Source organism: Tursiops truncatus, chromosome 11 (genome assembly GCF_011762595.2).
Source record: "Tursiops truncatus isolate mTurTru1 chromosome 11, mTurTru1.mat.Y, whole genome shotgun sequence".
Classification (NCBI taxonomy): domain Eukaryota; kingdom Metazoa; phylum Chordata; class Mammalia; order Artiodactyla; family Delphinidae; genus Tursiops; species Tursiops truncatus.
In genome coordinates this window covers 55,013,175-55,032,094 of record NC_047044.1, presented here as the reverse complement: position 1 = coordinate 55,032,094, position 18,920 = coordinate 55,013,175, and the positions used below count along the sequence as shown (strand labels likewise).

Below are 18,920 nucleotides of genomic sequence, written 5' to 3'. Positions count from 1 at the left end.
GTGCCGGGAAAATTGGACAGCTGCACATAAAAGAATGAAATTAGAAAATTTTCTTACACCATATAGAAAAATGAACTCAAAATGGATTAAAGATTTAAATGTAAACCTGAGATCATAACACTTCTAAGAAAGAACATAGGCAGAACATTCTCTGACATATATCAAAACAATATATTTTTGGATCTGTCCCCTAAGGCAAAGGAAACAAAAACAAAACTAAACAAATGGGACCTAATCAAATTTAAAAGCTTTTGTACAGCAAAGAAACTCTTCATTAAAAAGAAAAGACAAATTACTCAATGGGAGAAAATATTTGCAAATGATACGACCAATAAAGGGTTAATATCCAAAATATATAAACAGCTAATACAATTCTATATTTTAAAAAAAAAACAAAACCCAAAAAACAAAACAAATGACCTGAGTAAAAAACCAGCAGAAGACCTGGATAGAGATTTTTCCAAAGAAGACATACAGGCACATGAAAAGATGCTAAACATCACTAATCGTCAGAGAAATGCAAATGAAAAACATATCACCTCACATCTGTCAGAATGGCTATCATCAAAAAGACTCCAAACAAGAAATGTTGGTGAGGATGTTGAGAAAAAGGAACCCCTGTACACTGTTTATGGGAATGTAAATTGGTGCAGCCACTGTGGAAAACAGTATGGAAGTCCCTCAAAAAACTAAAAGTAGAACTACCCCATTATCCAGCAATTCCACTGCTGGGTATGTATCTGAAGAAAATGAAAACACTAATTCAAAAAGATGCATGCACCTCAATGTTCACAGTAGCAGTATTTACAATAGCCAAGATATGGAAGCAACCTAAATGTCCATCAGCAGATGAACTGATAAAGAAGACATGGAATACTATTCAGCCATAAAAAAGAATAACATTTTCCATTTGCAACAGCCTGGATGGCCCTGGAAGGTATTATGCTTAGTGAAACAAGTCAGGCACAGAAAGACAAATACTGTATGTTATCACTTATATGTGGAATCTGAAAATAAAATAAACTAGTGAATATAACAAAAAAGAAACAGATTCACAGATATAGAGAACGAGTAGTTACCAGTGGAGAGGGGCAAGATATGGGTAGGGTATTAAGAACAAACTACTATGTATAAAATAAATAAGCTACATTAGGTATATTGTACTGTACAGGGAATATAGCCAATACTGTATAAAAACCATAAATGGAATATAATTTATAAAAATTTTAAATCACTATGTCGTACACCTAAAACATAATACTGTGAATCCACTCTACCTCAATTAAAAATTTTCATTATTTGATCTGATAATGTCTGTATTAATTACATGACAATAAGCCTCAGTTAAAGTTAAGATCCTAAGCTCTGGAATTTGCTTGCCTTCCTAGGTGCCAAGTAGATCCAAGAGCCCAGGGAAGAGTACAAGTATGCTGTAGTATAGTGACTCTCACTGAAGAGATACAAAGGGATTTGATTTTAAGAAACTTGAAACAAGCCATTATCATTGTAACTTTACTCTTTTGGCCTAGCTTCAATCTTTGAACTATTTGAATGGGTCTGAATCAAGCTTATCAATTGTACTTCTTGGTTTATTTAAACCAACCCCTCCCCCTTTCTTTCTTCTCTCTCTCTCTCTGTCTTTTATTTTTTAAAGGAACTTATATGTTTCCCTTTGGATTTAATAGGTCATTGCAGGAGTAAAGATCAAGTCGTTGTGGTAGATAAAAGTTAGGCTAATACTTTTTTCCTGTATGTATATGGAAAAAAAAAAAAATATATATATATATATACAGGCCGCACTGCATGGCTTGTAGAATCTTAGTTCCCCAAACAGGGATTGAACCCAGGCCCTTGGCAGTGAAAGCGTGGAGTCCTAACCACTGGACCGCCAGGGAATTCCCACCAGCTATATTTTGTACAAGAGCTATCTACTGTCAAAGGAATACTTTCTGGAATTATAAACTCCTATGTTCTCATGAGACTTTATATGCAATCTTTATTTGAAGATATAAGCTCTGCCATAACTATTAGACTTGCCTAGAATGACAGGTTAAACACCATGACTATTAAGGTACTTATGCTAGTTTGACCTCAGTGAAAAGAAACATTATTTCTGGAAAAAATCTTTCTTCATCATAAAAGTTAAATCATTTCATCAGACCCAAAGCCTCTTGTAGTTATTAATATGCAATTATAATTTCATGAGATTTGAAGTGTAGAATTAATTACCATTTTAATATTTGATCTTGCCTTTATATTTTATATTATAAATATGTTATGGAAGCCTTTGCTCTAGGTACAATACATATCAGGACTCTTGAATATAATGCACTTAAGTGGAAACATGACAAGTGTCATTGCCAAAATTGAAGGTCCAGAGCAATGTTAAATTAGTACAATATTTATAGAAGTATCAATATGAATAGTACGAGAGTCATTTATTTTCCAACCAACAAAGGGGCTTAGGCTTAGATTTCATGCTTTCACCATTTTCCTCAGCATAACTGGAATGTGATTTAGAGGGCAATAAATGCATATCCAAAAAATGCACATAATTGACAAACAGAGACAGATTCAGAAGTACATGGCTTAACTGATGTCCTGAGGAACTAGAGCAGCTGGAGGTGTTACTACATTATGCTACTCCTTCACATTGGGAAAGAAGAGCATGAGAAACTCTGTAGCTGGGAAAACATACACTGTCTCCTTTCCCTTTTGGGACCATAGCCATATTTTCCCAGTTATATGTTCAGAATTTGTGAATAATCATCTATTCCTAAACGAAGTGGAAATTCTTTGGAGAAGTGAGGAGATTTTGCAACCTGCATATTGAATTTCATCTCAAATTAAAAAGCACTGATACACCTTCTGAAGTGAAATTTCAGCCACCATGAACGGCAAATTCCCAAGTTAACTGCACATTAGTTTATATTTTATGTGTGTTGATATTCAAATTAACATCATCTAGATTGACACATGGAGCCAGAATGAGAACAGATGAGGAATCAGGCACGTTGCTGGTACTCTCATTTATGTGTGTAACATCACTGAAGAAATCACTCGAAAAGAATTCACACGTAATAAGCATAGACCTAGGCAAAACACTGCTGCTGTTTTAACGGATGACAAAGCTAATCCAGGTTCAAATACTCCTTACAAATTTATATCCAAATCTATTGCCTTACTCTCCCCCAAATGACTTCCGAGTTTCTGTGTTTTTTCAATTCACTCAGTAAGAGAAACATGGATATTTCAGTTATGTTGTTTCAGGATTTATCTGAAGCATGAGTTTGATAGCAATAACTGGCTTGTTTAGAAAACAGTTCTTACCTTTGAAAGGGAACTAAAAATGGCATCAACTTAAACACACATGCTGAAATTCCATTAGAAAGTTAGATAATGGAAGGAAATGGTAAGTGGGCTTTTGTTCCTTATTCTATAAATTGCACAAGTGATAGAAATAAATATTCAATTATTGACCAAATTAAATGATTCCCAGTTATAACGGGTTGAATAGTGTCCTCAGAGAACTCATGTCCACCTGAAACCTCAGATTTTTACTTCTTTTTAGAGTCTCTGCAGAAGCAATTAGTTAGCATGAGGTCAGACTGGATGCTGGGCTGTAAATCCAATCACTGATGTCCTTATAAGAAGAGGAAAGATGCACACAGGAAAGAAGGTCATGTGATGATGGAAGCAGAGATTAGAGTGACCCAGCTACAAGCAAAGGAATGCCAAAGATTTTTGGCAACCACCAGACGCTAGAAGAGAGTCCTGGAACAGTCTCCTTCAGAACTTTCAGAATGAACCAGTTTTGCTGATACCTTGATTTCAGACTTAGCCTCTAGAACTGTCAGATAATAAATTCCTGTTGATTTAAGTCACCAGTTTTGCAGTAATTTGTTATGGCAGCCTTAGGAAACTAATGCATTAGTTAAAGAATAGCACAGTGCATAATTTGCAAAAGTGAAAAGTTATCAAGGAAGCTGGGCCCAATTTTTCTATGCATGATTCTTTGATAAAAAAAATCTGTGCTAATCCTTGGTATAGGCAAGATGCTCTGAAGTGTGTTAATCCTCCCAATATTATCTTGAGATATTAGGCTGCCTCCCTCCCCCTTCAAAAAAAAAAAAAAAGACGTTAGCCAAGCAGAATAAAATTACACCAAAAATAACATGGAAAATCTTCACCTGCGATGATTCTGTATGTGTTGTCATGGATTACAGAACAATTTGATGACAAAGTTTTCCTACCTCCTGTACACTAAAATAAATACCAACTGATTTAAAGAGCTATAGAAACAAAAAAATGAAAAAAAATTGAAGAAAATAAATGACATATTTTATGATATTAGAGAAGGAAGAAACCCAAAACAATACACGACCAGATTTCTTTTGGCTACATTTGACTAATCAAAGTTTGAAATTTTTATAAGAAACTGTACACTATGAACTGATTTAAAACTCAAACTGCAACCTGTCACCAGCTCTTTGCAATTCACATAGCAGATCAGTTATGGATAACAGAAAACTAATTCTGTTCTAGGGCATTATTCATTTACCAGATATTCTCTTTGCTTAAGTAGTACACCCAGAGGTGTCTCATACTGTTGATTTGGTCCCAGTTTGCCTAGATTGTTCTAGCTTCAAACTTCCAGTAATCTAATGATATTTAATGACTCAAGCTTCAGCATGATATATTGCTCCAATTTATTCTTTTGTTTCTAAATATTTTAAAATATAAATATGGCAGAATCAGTTATTTGTAGTTAAGAAACATTCCCAGAATTCAGAGCTCATGCTTTAAAACATGTTTTGCACATCGTAAGCATTTGAATATGTGTTTTGTGCCAATCTTAGCCTACTGCTATCCAATGGTGTGGCTGGACTAGTCCTTGTGGTTCTTATCGTGATTGCAAGACATCCTCAGCAATAACCATCAGGAAACTTTGAAAGAGACAAGGTTTATTACTTACAGGTCCTGGAAATTACATGACATACCTGGAGCCACATATCAAGGTCACAGGTAGAGAGAGACTGAGAGCATATGGGCCTGGGGTTCTCCTTTTATTGGGGTCATGGATTGATGGCCTAGGGTTTGACGGGCTCATTCTTTATTAGTGAATTTAAAACTAAGAGCGGAAATTTAAAGTGCAGAAAGAGAGAAAACAAGAGGCCTAAATGGTCAGTTATCTAAGGAGCCTGGGGTGGTGGAAAGCCTACCTCTTTATCTAGTCCTGTGACTGGCAATGTTATTATTCACTATAGCTGTCTTAAAGTGGATGCCTTGGCAATCAAAGGTTAAGTCAGCACTTGCATTACAAAAAAGAAAAACCAACTGTCACACTAAAATATGTCATGAAAACTATGAATCACCATCTTAGAAAAATGCATATAATCTTACACATAAACACACACCTACACACATATTTACACTCATGGTTTTTGTACTTTTTAAAACTATTCATGGTCTTCCTAAAATTCATCCTTAAATACTCTATTGATTCTCTGATCTTAAGAACTGCCGCAAAGATTGTGTACAAAATATACTCAATTCTATGTTGCCTATGAATCACACAAATAAAACAAAAAAGATATTATGAATATTAAAATATTAAAATAACATAGACTCTTTAAGATCAAATGCTTCCCCCCCCTTTTTAATACAATGATCCATAGGATGTCTATGCAGAAAAGTTATGAAAAAGTCATATAAATTTTTCAAAATAACTTTTTTCTCCTATAGTCATTAAATCTATAAACTCCTGCAAACATAATTCTTGCATCTACTTTCCAAAATAACTTGTCAATTATTCAATTGACTAACATGATTTTCCAAAATGTTGTTTCTCCAAAAATCTATTTATATCACATCAATGATAACGTTCTGGTATTTTACTGTCTCTTTGTGCATTTATTCAATTCAAATATTTTGCTTATTAAAGATAAAAATGCACACAATAGATGAAAATCAGTGTATGTGGTCTTATTCCTTTTGGAATTATTATTCTCTGTTTAGAACCATACTTGATAAATAGTAAGTTCCCAAAAATATACATTAAATAGAACTTAGCTAAAGAATTCTAATTATTTCCCTTGTTAGTATTTTTTTAAATTTCTAAGCTAATTTTTTCATCTATATGAATGGAAAAGTTAAATATCTACCTTCCTAGATTGATTTACACATTAAGATAATTTACATAATAGCATTTAACAAGTTTCTTAGCATATAAGAAGATCTTAATGTGACTTCCTCTTCTTTTCTCTTAAATCTTTTCAATCTATGAATGTGATGTATGTTGTGAAATATTTGTGTATGATTGGTTTTTAAAAGCCTTGGTTAAAAAAATTGAATTTGCCATATGATAAATGCAGTGATGGTTTATTCCACTATGTTGGAACTAAACTGAACTTATAAAACATCAATTTAGGTACAGTTTTAACATTTTATTAGATCTCAATGTTTATTTCAAACTAAATGCTTGTTTATAAGGGAAATTTGGTAGACACTGAAAATATCAAAAATAAGTTAAAAATTACCTTTATCCCCCTGCTTCACTCCTCCCTTGCCTCAAAGTTACATAAAGTCCTTTCTTCCCCCTACCCAATTTCACTTCCAAGAAGTAAGGACTATCAATAGTTTAGAACAGGTTCTTTTCAGACTTTTTAATACACTCTCACTTGTGTGATGTATGGAAGAGTCAACTTTCATTGAAAATGCATTCTACGTATGTACTAGATACCTTTCTTTTCTCCCAACGCCACTCCTCATACTTCACAGCTTTGATCTGTGTCCTGGGTGGCTTTCTTGCCCTCTGTCTTCCAATTTAGTTTCCCTGTTAAAGGAAGTAACAGAAGTTAAGAAAATGGGAAGAAAATAAGATTAGGGTACTTGTTACCCAGAGCCCTTTCACTGAGTTCCTGTGCATAGGTTTTACCTTTCCAGTGTAAACAACAGCTCTATGTGCAGGCTGCCCTATCCCTGCAGCTATGTCTCTGGGTTCAGAGTCTGCTTCTCCTTCTAATTTTAGGCTGAGGGGTGTCAACAGCTTTCTGTTGTCACTACCCTTGAGATACTGTACCTTCCTTTTCCTAAGCCCTTTGTGAATAGTTTTTGTTTTGTTTTTGTTAAACTCATACATTTATATGTATATGTATTTCTGTATTCATGAGTATCTTCCCATTAGAATGTAGTATGCTAGGTGGGTAAATGGTTTACATAGTTTTTTTCAAAGGCTTTTGTTTCCTCAATTGAGAAAATCACCATGCAAATAATAGGCCCTTATTAACTTGCTTTTAAAATATCAAATTAACATTTTCTTCTTCTGGAAAAACAAATGGAATCTATTTCCATTTTGACATAAATATATTCATATTTATATACAAATTTATATAAATAATCACGGTACTATATATAAGAAAAGAGTATGTGAGAAACAACAAAACCTTCTACAAATTCCATTAATTCAGGGTCATCAAACAGGATCATAGAGGTTTTTTTACAGTAAAAACCATCAAAACTATCACTCTGACATGATCAATTACAAATACAATTTTCTCTGTAAAGTGTATAGCTCTTTAAGAGAGCTTGGAAAAAATCCTGAAGACAGATGGATGGTTTGTTTTGTTTTTTGCTTTTTTTTTTGGTTGTTGTTGTTGGTTTTTTGCAGATCTCTTTGTCCATTGTACATAGTTCTTTGTAGTTAGTTGAAATCAATGCTTCCCTTTAAAGCCCTCTCCTGCAGACACACACAAATTCTATGAATGACGTTGCTCGGCCTTACACCACATGTCTACAATATACTGATGTTCATTCCCTGCACCTTCCATACTTAGTTCTTGACTATTTCTCATTCATTGTCATTCTCTTTCTTATGATCCTGCATGAGGCAAGCCTTCTGAAGGGTTGGGTTTCTTTAGATCCAAATTCTGGGGTGTACATTTTCCACTGGCACCCTAGAATCAGCTGGATACTTCCGTGTTCAGGATGTTGAACTTGCAATTCTGAACAAGCTGACAGGCTGCTGTCACCAAGCTCTTGAGAGTCATTAACAATATGTAGAAGTATTTCCTTTCTGTATTTTTCTAGATGTTCATTAGAATTCACTTTTCTTCCTAATTCCTGTAATTCCTTTATGTAAAAAATGTGTAGGCTTTCACCACTAAGATATCCCACTGTCTTAGGAACGCTTGATATATTAATTGTGTCAATACCACAACTGTCTGTTTGGTCAGGGGGCCTTGTGGGAAGGTGTCAGTTGGCTCTGATTTTATGGATGAGAAGTTAGAGAGGCTGATTAGAACTGAGGAGGCAAATTGGTTTATAATGGTTTATAATTTGTTGAGCTTTGAACTTTAGCTCATAAAGCTTGTCAGGGTCGTCTTTCTGTTTTGAAGACCTGGGGTCCAAGGCCAATCATCTCATGATATGTAGAGGCCACTTCAGGAAACTATCATCTCAATGGGAGGTCCAACTGGACATCATTCATGAAGTCCCATGTTGCCCTTACTTCTATGCCTTGATAGCCCAGTAAGATGCAAAAGAATAATTTAAAATACGATAAAATAATTATGTAAGGAATATGCCTACATACACTTTAATTCTATTTTTCTTTTTCAGTCTTGGGTGAAGCAGTTGGTATGTGGCTTGTTTAGCAGGCTGAACAACATTAGCAAAGACACAATTTGATTTTGCTTCTGTAAATTAATAATCTCAGTATCTTTGTGTGGAGAAAGATGAGCAAAAGCTTCAGAATAACTGAAGACAAGTACAAGAAATATCATTGACAGGCATCCACATGCTTTTTCTCCGTTCATGTTAGAATATACAGTGAGGAGAGACCAATCATTGCTCAGAATTACTGCCTCAACAGATATTTCTGTTTTGAAAAGTAACAATAGATGATCATCAAAATCTCAAGGCAATGTATCATATTTAAGGAGTTTGGACGCTTGAAACAATGAGTTACATTCAAAAGGCTCCAGTGTCAGAACTAAGAAAATAAACACATATTTTGTCTTTGTTTTCACAACAAAGAGCATTTTGAAAAAGGATGGAAATCACAGATTGAGAAGGTTCTAGGCAGATAACGGATCATCTGAGGGCTGGCAAGAACCAGAATAATGTAAAGTCAAGTATTTTTGTATTTTGGGGGAGTGGAGTGGCTGAGGAAAAGCTAAGTATTTTCAAAATTATTCTTTTAGCCCTTCCTACTCAGTGGATGTAAGTACCATTAACTAGAGAAGCCACTGATATTGACTTGTTGGAAAAAATACACAATAAAGAGCTATTTTCATAAAAAAAAGATAACAAGGTGGAGTCAGTTACAACTCAGAATTCTGGTAAATTAGAGAGCCCAGTGGAGGAGAGTCAGAATACTAAGGAAGGCTGAATTTAGCGTTCACAGGCAAAAACACTGGAGTTGGACTATGTACATGAAATCATAGCCTATCTCCCTCATTCCTCATTATGAATTCTTGGGTAAGTTCCCAAACCCCTCTTAGTTTTCATATAGATAAAATGAAATTTATAGTGTCTAACTTATGAGGTATTTGTGAAGGTGGGATAGCACATTAAAATTCGTATTATTATAATTAAAATTCATATAATTTATAGCACAAAGATATTAAGTTATTTACAGTTTGACTATTATTACAGAATTGTGACACAATGCAGATCAAGTAAAAATAATAGATTAAATTTACTATCTGAAGTTCTTCAAATCCCTTTCATTCTAATATCAACCAAAATCTTGCTTCCAATTTGTTCTATGGTAACTAAAATCACTAATTATCTTCCAATTACTAAATCTAATGACCTTCTTCTTAGATAATATATTTTTGACCTCAAGGGGGAAGTTGGAAATTCTTACATTCTCCTCCTTTTGGAAATCTCATGGGTCATGGCTTCTACAATGAAGTCCTCTCTTTGTTCTGTTAGTAGATGAATAATGCTTCTCAAATTCTACTTCTATCACCAATCTTTCTAGTCAATCTTTCCCTAGTTGGTGATTCCTTGTTACTTTTATTATATTGCTATTTTTCTACTTTCACCCTACTAATTTACTCAGTATGGTTCCATATTAAATTACAATGACTAATTTACTCAGTATGGCTCCATATTAAATTACAATGTTTCTATCACACACACCACCACATGTAACTACAAACACAACAAATACCTCTATTTCTATTGAGCTCCACAACTCATGTTTCCAATAAGCTACTCAGTATCTCCACCTAGTTAAGCCAGAAGTGCAAGGAACTTGACATTTCCAAAGATTTAAATCATCTCCCCAAACAAGTGCCAGCAACTCAAAGACAAACCTGAATCCTCAAAGTACAAATAATTAGATTCGAGTAGACAATCAAAACTGTCCTATGTAAGCAAGTAAATTTCAGATTGAATATGGACAGGATGATTTAAAAAAAAAAAAAACAGAAAAGAAATTACAAAACCCTCTTGGAAAATCTGAGATAGTGTTGTGAAAAATCATATTTTTGTGGTTAATGTCAATGAGGAACTGATAGAGAATTGGTAGTGTGTTTTATGCTACAATGTACATATACATTTCATTATTTAAATTTATGGCATACTTAGCATGCTTTTAAAATACACTATACATTTAATTTATATATATTATATACATGTATATTATTTATAGGTACATAAGTATATATAGGTATATGTGTACATATATATGTAAAGTGATATCCCAGAGATCACAAATGGCTACTAAATTTTCTTAATATAGATGTTGTCATATATATGTCATATATATTCTTTGGAATTTAACACAATTGTTAACAATATGCTAGTGATAGTCTAAAAATTATTCTTAAAGCAACTATAGAAACCAGTAGCATATAATTTCATTGATAATATAGTAGCTTCCCAATGCACATGTAAATGACTACTGTAATGATACAGCTGAAGAAAATAATTCACAATTCATGAATAATAAGGCCACCATCTTCATATCCCTGAATCAAATGTGTTTACAACAATCACTATATATCATGTAAATAAGATAAATGGCAAACCTTATTCCAAATGCATCTGATGGATTATATCCTAAACTTTAACATTTAAATGTTTTACAAAATATATATCCTTGTATTAAATTTGGCCCAATTTTGTCATTATAAACCACAAGTTGATTATGAAATGTCAAAGAAAAAGTAAAAATTATATTATTTAAAAACATAAGGAAGGGGCTTCCCTGGTGGCGCAGTGGTTGAGAGTCCGCCTGCCGATGCAGGGGACGCAGGTTCGTGCCCCGGTCCAGGAGGATCCCACATGCTGCGGAGCGGCTGGGCCCGTGAGCCATGGCCGCTGAGCCTGCGCGTCTGGAGCCTGTGCTCCGCAACGAGAGAGGCCACAACAGTGAGAGGCCCACGTACCGCAAAAAAAAAAAAAAAAAAAAAAAAAAAAAAATAAGGAAGATATAAAAAGCATTTAAATTTAATATGAATAAAGTAGTAAAAATAATGAATAAAATAGATTATAAAAATGATTTTAAAACATCAAGAAGATAAGTATGAGGTAACTAATATCTTATAATAAACCTAATTGTATTTAATGTCTAAATTCAGCTGTAATGAATTTACATTGTAACGAATTCACTTAATACTTAACTTCTAAGAAACCCTTGTGAATTTACACAGTACAGTAAAGATATTAGAAAAAAGTACTCATTAATTTGTGAGCTCATGGCTACTAAATCTATTTAACATGGAAGTAAATTCCTTGGCTTTTATTAGCAATGGACTCTCATAAGAGATCAAATATGAAAGCAAGTATGTAACTCATGCTGAGTTATAGAAAGTAAGGAATAAAACACTTTTGCAATACTATAATTTTCACCTTGATATGAATTCCTGCACATGTCATTTATAAATCTTCTCTCTAAATGTTTTCAGTATTGGAAGGGACCTGAATGCCTTAGATTCAAATTATGAACAAGCTTATTAATACAAACATCATATATTTCTCAAGAAAAGCAATCAGGGCTTCCTTAGTGGCGCAGTGGTTAAGAATCTGCCTGCCAATGCAGGGCACATGGGTTCGAGCCTTGGTTCAGGAAGATCCCACATACCACAGAGAACTAAGCCTGTGTGCTGCAGCTGCTGAGCCTGTGCTCTAGAACCCGCGAGCCACAACTACTGAGCCCATGTGCCTAGAGCCCATGCTCCACAAGAGAAGCCCACACACTGCAACTGCTTGCCAAAACTAGAGAAAGCCCATGCGCAGCAACAAAGACCCAATGCAGCCAAAAATAAATAAATAAATTAATTAATTAATGGAAAAAAAGAAAAGCAATCAAATGTATTCTTACTCAAAGCTTTGGTTTCAACCACAAATCATTTTACAAACTTCTTCCATATTTTAACTGGAATAGATGCATATTAGATTCTATGCTCTTCTCACGTCCAAGAGACTGCTAGTTATACCCAGTCTTAAAAGGGGAAGAAGGAAAATTTGTCGCAGTTCCAAACCATATGTCAATCAAATTGTGGCCTATCGATTAAATGAAACTAGCAAATGTGTATTGGCCACCTGCCATGTAATAATCAGTTTTAGGTGATCTAGGGATTAATTATAAAAGTGAGATATAGTTTATTGAATCTGTTTTATGTGTGTGACACGGAAGAAGATTTTGTGAGTATTTTCTGTCATCCTTGTACTTGTATCACCCATGAAATAGCCTAACTAGTGGTCATATTTGAAATAGAAACTGACAGTGGTGCACAGTTAGTATTATCTGTATGTCTATGCATATGTATATGCATTCAAAAAACTTCTAAGTATGCTGTTAATGTATTCTGGTCATTCTCTGGATAGACAGATCGCTAGCTAGGCAGAAAAACACACATCATAGATTCACATCTTCTGTTCTGAATTAACTGAAGGTTAATATTTATATCCATAAAAATGTTTTAATTAAATATTTTAAACATATAAAGAAAGGGCAAAACAAAAATCAGAAAATTACTCATTCAAAATATATAATAAATTTCAACAAATTTATTAAAAAAGAAACTCACAATTAAAAATGAACAAAAGGAACAGAAAAAGACACTTTACAAATGTGGATATCAAATTGACCAATAACCATGAAAAATATTCAACATCATTTTTCATCTGAAAAATGCACAACATTATAATGAACTACTATTACTTATGTCTCTTACCCTCATGACTAAATTTTAAAAGATGGATAATATTATACATTATTTAGTATGTGGAACAACTGAAGCTTTCATATATTGTGAGTACAAACTGAGTAACTACTTTGAAAAACCTTTTGTCATTATCTACCATCAAAGAACATTCTCATGCTGATGACCCAACAGTTCTACTTCTAAGTCTATAACCAAGAAAAATGTGTAAAAATGTGTACCAAAAGATGCTTAACAAAAATGTTGATTCCAGCACTATTCATAATTGCCCCAAACTAGAAACAACCCAATGGCCATTAACTGTAAAATGAATATATAAATTATGGTATATTTAGTCAGTGCAGTTCTGTGCCATAATGAGAATGAACAAACTATAGCTACACACATCAACATAAATGGATCTCACAAACATAGCATTGAGAAAAATCCAGGCTAAAAGAGTAGTTAATGTATATTTACATTATGTAAAATTTTAAATTAGGCAAAAATAATATATCATCTTAGTGTTAACTTTCTAGCAATGTGGTGACTAGAAAGAGAGTTTAAATGTAGCCTCTAGAGTGCATGTAATGTTTTTTTCATTTGAATGCTGTCTATGTGTTAACTTTGTGAAGAATTATTGTTATACAGTTATGATTTGTGCACTTTTATGTGTATATGACATACTTCAATCAAAAGTTTACTTAGAAAAAACACATACAACTATATTCACTATTCCTTGTTTAGTTCTACTACTCTATATTCCCTTCTCCAACTGTCCTCCCCCTTTCAATTTTCTTATTTCTCCCTAGATTTCAGTAGAACAATTCTGAAAGCCACCACCAAGATATCCATTTTGTAGAGGATAACTATTTTATTTACAGGTAACAGAATATTACATCTGATAGAAGAAAGTGTCTTTGAGTTGATCTCCTTAATTCATTGGGACCATTCACTGGTATGACTCCTATATATATAATGTGTGGTCAGTTATGAGCCAACATAATTCTCATTCATATGCCATCGCTTCTGCTAAAATCTTTTTTTTGGTTGGGATTTGATCTATTGGGAATCTTTTAAGCAGATAACTCTAAAGATTAGAGTTTCTTCTAGAAAGCCTATTTATAGAATCTATAGAAATGGAGTCCAAGGATAATGTTAATAAACCAAATAATAGGAGAAATAATTCTGGTTTTGCCTTTTACTTTTTTCATTTCAGACATCTACCACTTTTGCTGATAAATGGGAATACTGATTGATTTTTAGGGATAATTCCACTGGTTAAAAAAGCGAATCCTCTCTACAGTTCAATGGGGTACCAGAATTTAAAACAACTGTAGAGAGGATCCCATAATGAAACAAATCTTCTCAAATCTTCCATCTTGCAGAATGTAATCCATTCCTCTAACAGCCAGATGAAAGTTCAAAGTCTTCTCCAGCAACACTGCAGCACTTCAATTCTTTCATTGGGCTTTCCAACCAAAGTATTTTTTTTAAATTTTTCTTTCTTTTTTTGTTTTGGTTTATTTTATTTTTAAGAATTCTAAGGGAGAGCTTACATGGTCTACAAATCCATTGTTCTTCCGTACCTCAGCCAATCATTGTTAAGGTGAACTTTGGTCAACTTTTATTGTCATAAATAACTTTTTAAATCTGTTATTAAAGTTGTAAATAACATGTCTGAAAGCTTAGACATAGCATATGAAAAGTACAATGAAATATTCCTAAAATGAGACAACTGATACTGCTTTCTCTGGAGTAACTCTCTAGGTCTTGCTTTTCCTTGGCTGGTTTCTTGTCAATCTCTCTCCTGGTCTGCTAAAATGTTGAAAGGATCCAATCCTCCAATTCCCGGTTCTCTCACTCCCTAGCCACCCCCAATGACTGTTTTCATCACCCCCAAATCAGGTATTCAACCTTTTCCAGGGTTCAAATAGATTAGAAAAATAGGTTCTCCCTTCTCTCAGAGCTGCCTCTAGCTTGAGTGACACACTCAGGGCTGCAGTTCAGAAAGATGATTTTTTACATCATTATACGGAGCATTTAGCTCCTCTTTGTCTCATTACCTCTCTATTTCTGATTAGGATTTTGGGATTAACTTCATACAACCAAATGGTGCATTAAAATATCTTCCTATACAAATGATTCAGAAATGTCCTTGATGCCTGAAGTGCATTTTTTCCCTGTTTCTACGTATCAAGTTTTCATTCTTTGAAAGTACTTCATTATATGTATGAAAACTATGTGTAAATATCAACTTTTTTGGTAGGATTTTCCAGTTCAATATGTTGCCTCATAATTCTTTGAAAAATACACATTGGCATATGTGAATACTGTAAAACCTACAAATCTACTTAAATATGCATCTATCTTACCACCTTATTCATGGAAGACTTGACAGTTCACTATCAAAGGCCAATCCGTCTACCCATGCCCTTATCTTTTCAAATGCACCCCTTTCCTTTTCTGCTCCCCATTATGCGTCATCAAACTTCCTCCTCTAGTGGGTCATCCCCACCAGATTATAAACAGGCGGATTCTTAACCACTGCGCCACCAGGGAAGCCCCGTAAGGTCTCTTGAGGCTGCTTCAGTCTTCTCTGGAGCAGGCCTTTCCCTGAACTACTACTGCATTGAAATCTCCACCCTGTAAGCTAACATATGTATTCTCTAATATTTTTGTATGCAAAGATTTTGACCTTCCAACTAGATTACAAATTTTGGTTAGATTTTAAAGCCCTATTTTCCCACAGTTTTAGGGCAAGAATATAATTCTGACATTAATTCCTCTCCCTCTTTTGTTTCCTGGAACAAATTCTTCATATATGTTAATGACTGTTAATGACCTGATGCATTCTTCTCTCTACTATGATATATACACATCAATATAATACATTATATATCACCTTCTACCACCCCCTCCCACCCCACCCTCCCTTGCAGGTTTAACCCCCTTCAGTGGCTCCCCTCCACCTCAGGATAAAGTGGGCCTTTCACGCCCAGCTTATGTTCACTCTCTCTCTTTGTCTCCTACACTTCCTTCCAGCTCTGGGGACCCCATACCTATGCCTGCTGCCTGATAAGTCTCAACTTGCTTTGCTTGCTGCTTGTCCTTTAGGTCTCCGGAGCGCTTGACAAACATCCTAACCCTGTGCTAACACATCATTTACTATTTAAATTATCATGTTTCTGGTCTGATTCCAATCTAGATTTTAAATGCCTTTAGGATAGAGACTGTTTATTATTCATTTGTCACTAAAATATTTTCTTAATTTGATTCTTTTGCGTGCAAGATTCCCAAATATTTCTGTTGTCTACTTTAGACCTAGACCCCTTCTCTTTCTACCCTGTGACTTTAACTGATAGCATCATCTTTTTATTTTTCCCCTTAGCTATCAATCATATCTTCATGCTAAAAATACTCAAATTTAAATCTCCTGCCTTTTTACTGCCAACTTAGTATATCTCACATGCATCTTAATATGCTTTGGACTTGATTCAGATATTGTATATAACCTATTTTTGCCTCAGCTTTCTTTATCTCAGGAAAGGGCACCAAAATGTACTATATTTTTCAAGCCAGGGAATACAGCAACTTTGATTCAACAGAACTCCATTCTCTTCCCCCTCTGTTTTGCTAGTTTTTATATATTAAATCCAGAAATGTCGGAAAGTGAACAGTACCAGGTTGTAACGATTGCTTTAAAGAACATTAAGATTTTTAAAGATGTTAAATGCTGCCCCATTCTTGATCACTACTTTTTCTTTTCTCTTTAGGCTAATTTTATATTAATATCTGATGAAACACATTTTCCAGAGTCAATTTTAACTGAAGTTCTAATTTAATTACCTCCTAAATTTTTAGTCAATAATTAAAAAGTTATACTCTTCTTCATATTTTCATTTTTTAAAGTGTTTTTCTCTAACAAAAAAGGCAGAAAGTGGCTTGAGGTACCTTAATAAAGATTAACTTAATAGTATTTTCCTGTTACGTGTAATGTTGGCATTTTGAGCGTTCAGCTTAAATTGAAAGAACAATGTTTCAAGAACTAATAAATGATTTGGAGTTGGGGAAAAGAAAAAACATGAAATAGTTCTAATGGCATTTCACCCTACTTCTTTCTTTCTGCTTGACCCATTAGCAAAAATATCAAGTAATCTACAAATCCAGACTCTAATTACATTATAAGCACAAATGTCTTAGCAGTGCTGTGTTTGCCCTGTTGAGTGGAGACCCCACATGTTGTTGTCAAATTTGGTACATAGAAACCTTTTAATATGTGAAGAATTGACACAATGGCATTTATCACCACTGAGTAGAGAACAGTATCAGAGACAAGCTTCTTTTTCTGAAGGAGAGTGTGTTATCAAATTCTGGGAACAGCTGGCTTGACAGATTGTCCTTGTTTGTTCCCAGCTTAGATTTTGTTGAACACTTCAGCATATATTGGGTATGCTATTTAGGCTAGATATGACATTTCCAGCAGCTCTTTAAAGGTCAGAATGACAGATGTCTTGGTATAATATTCTCTATTGGAAATATTTATACAGTGATCAACACTTACGTATTTTTCAAATACTGCTCTTTATATTAAGTGATTTGTAAGAATCTGTTTTTTCAGAGACCTGTGTTTCAATCCTGATTTTTCAGTCTCCTGAATATAATACATCACACTCTGGCAAAATGAGATAATATAAATGTTTACTCCACAAGACTATTATGAGGACTAAATATATGAAAATATCTTGCAATTTTAAAGTGCATATGAACATTAGTTATTTTCATTATAGGTATTGTGTATGTTTATTTTCTATGTGAATAAACACACATACCAATTTCTACATAAACAAGTGGATGAATGGATGAATGTTAGAATCCACATCTAACAGATATCGGGCTTTTTCATACGCTGGTTCTGCTGACATCCAAAACTAACCATTACACAGTAATCAAGTGAGTAATCAATTAATAGTGTATGGAAACACTATTAATATCTTAAACACTATCTTACATAATACACTTATCTCAGAGCATACAACTTTGTAAATGCCTCTGTTCCCAAATCTAACTGCTAACTAGGAGTGGTGGTTGAGGTTGGGTGTTAACATTGCCCTTGATCAGTCTTCTGCCTCTCAGTCTCTTGTTTTCCCTGCTAGCTCCTAGATCCCTCCTACTTCTGCCCAACTTTCCCATACTCTTAACATACAGTATTAGTTTTACTCCAGTTCTCCCCGCAAAAATCATATATACTGCAATTTATAAAGCACGGCTCTTGTAGTCATCACTTACGAGGGTTCACATAACTAAGATGCAGCAGATGATTTTAAATAAGTGTGCTCCCAGTTAAACAGCCTACTTCCTAAATAAAGATATTGTTATGTGGGAAAAAAAGCCATCAGTGTTTATTCTGCTCTTGCCAATTATTCTAATGAACTCTACAGATAGTCTGATACAACTTGACATGAATAATTTTTGATTAAGCAGAAATATTAGGATTATTTAAATAGAAACTGTCTCTATCTTAAAGGTGGTTTTGAGTGGTTCTAACATTATTATTCGGAGTTTAAACTGCCATTCATTAAAGAAGATTGGGTGTTTCCATCTCCAATCAATTTAGGTAAACTGCTATGTTCATTTAAAAATTAATTTTATACTGCCATATAAAGGTGTTTACCTCTTACTTCTGTCATTTTCAGGGGTGTGTGTAACGAATCCTCACTTTTCTCTTAATCAACCTGATGTAAATTATCTACTGTATTT

General features: G+C 34.0%; 1 long non-coding RNA gene across 1 annotated transcript in view; it reads right to left on the bottom strand.

Annotated features, from left to right (window-relative positions):
- The window catches only part of LOC141275779 (uncharacterized), a 106,118-nt gene that overhangs the window by 55,324 nt on the left and 31,874 nt on the right, over positions 1–18,920 (bottom strand). Inside the window, exon 2 of the long non-coding RNA XR_012324071.1 lies at positions 6,743–6,835. This is a non-coding gene — a long non-coding RNA (uncharacterized lncRNA). The remainder of the gene's footprint in view (positions 1–6,742; positions 6,836–18,920) is intronic.